Here is a 1873-nt window from a genome sequence, read left to right as displayed (position 1 = left end):
GCAATTCGGGATTTTTTAAAGTTAAATTTGTACCCTTCAGATGCGAACCCAAGTATGATGGTGTTCACTCTTTTTAAGTGAGTCTCCAGGTCATCGTCTGTAAGATAAATGTCGTTGACATAAGATAATGCCTCATCATCATACATTTGTAGTAACTCTGTTACCCTGGCTGAAATGAATCCTGGGCTGTTCTTGAATCCCTGTGGGAGATGACAAAATTGTTTTTGAGCCCCCATGCTGGAGAAAGCGGTCAAATATCTGCTTTCAGGTGCTATGTTTTGACAGAATAAACCATTTGAAATATCTAATGTCGTTTTATATTTTTTGTGAACGATATTATTCATTAGTGCTGCACTGTGTGAGTTTTGTACTGAAAAGGTTTTACAGCAGGAGTTTAGGTGTCTTTAGTCCAAAACTCGACGATATGAATCGTCTGGCTTGGAGACAGGAAACAAAGGATTGTTCATTTGTGAGGTGCATGTTTCAATCACCCCTTGATATTCAAGTTGATCTAAGATTTCTCTGACTTGTTTTTTAGCTTCTTGCTTAACAGGATACTGCCTTTGTGCAGTAGGTTGATTTTTTTAACTGGATTTTATGGTGAGGAGAATCATCATCCCATCCTACATGATTTTTATATAACGCAGGGGCTTGGGCCACTGCCCATTTTCTAGCAAATGTGTATTTTTTATGAATTGGAATGTGATTTGAGAAGGCAGGCATAATCATTTCTTCGCCATCTGGGCACTCCCTGACAAACTCTGGTGGCCAGTCTCTTTCTGGTAGAAGGATATCATAGCCTTTAGATAGATTCTCCCAAAAGAGATCTCTTATTTTCCTAGTTTTGTCCCCCTCTATACGTAATGTTATTTCATATAATTTATGGGGTATGCTAACTCTGGTGTCTGCAGTTTCCACCTGAATGCCTTAATTCGTGTCCACTGTCTCCAGAAGATTCATCAGGATCTTGCGAGCTATGGTCACTTCTGCTGCGCTGTCTAGCATTGTCTGGGCCCACTCTCCGTTTTTCAGTTGTGTCCTCAGAATTCTCGTCATGTTTAACTTTAATACTGGCTACCTTCTTTCTGGGAAATTGTAATTTTTTACTTTGATGAGCAGGTTCCTTGTCTTTGGACTTGACGTGCTCTTCTTTATGTTCTGACCGTCCTCTTCTTTCCGATTTCTGTGAGGAAGTCTGAAAAGATCGAGAGGGACGTGTATCAATATCTTGATATCTGTCAGGTTTTCTCAAATTGTCCCTATTTCTAAGGTTGTATCTTTTTTCAGAGGGCTCCCGTTGTGGAGACTTGCCCCCCCTTCTGGAGATCTATTTCTTTGTTGGGGAGACCTTCCTCTGGACTGAAACAGTTTTTCTCTGGGAGAGGTTTGTTTATTACCCTCCCACTTCTTCTTTTGAGTAATTAAATTATTTTTAATGAAAGTTTTTTCAGGATTTTCAATTAGTTGGGGTTTTACTGGTTTACCACCCAAACTATCTCTACCTAATTCTTCATAGGATTCTTCAATTATTCTGGCAAGTTCAAAAGGTTGGTCTGCTATATCTGTTTCTTTCAATTTTTGGCGGATCGCCACAGATTCTGCTTCTCCTTTTATGTTGGCTAATAATATAGTCGAGACCTGCTTAAGCCCTTCGCTGCTGGCCCGTTTCCGCCGCTGTGCGGTAAACAAACGAAAAGGGCGGGACCGTGACGAACCCCAGCCGTCATCAGCACACGAGCACCGCGGAGCATGACGGCTGGGGTTCGTCACCAGCATACAAGGGGTTAAAGTCTTTCAGTAATTTCATACCTAGAGTTAAAGCAGGTTCTGGACCGTATTCATTTTGAATCTGTCTTAGTACGTCTGGAATAAC

Source organism: Lissotriton vulgaris, chromosome 6 (assembly GCF_964263255.1).
Source record: "Lissotriton vulgaris chromosome 6, aLisVul1.2, whole genome shotgun sequence".
NCBI classification, from domain to species: domain Eukaryota; kingdom Metazoa; phylum Chordata; class Amphibia; order Caudata; family Salamandridae; genus Lissotriton; species Lissotriton vulgaris.
Note: the sequence above shows the minus strand (reverse complement) of the source record.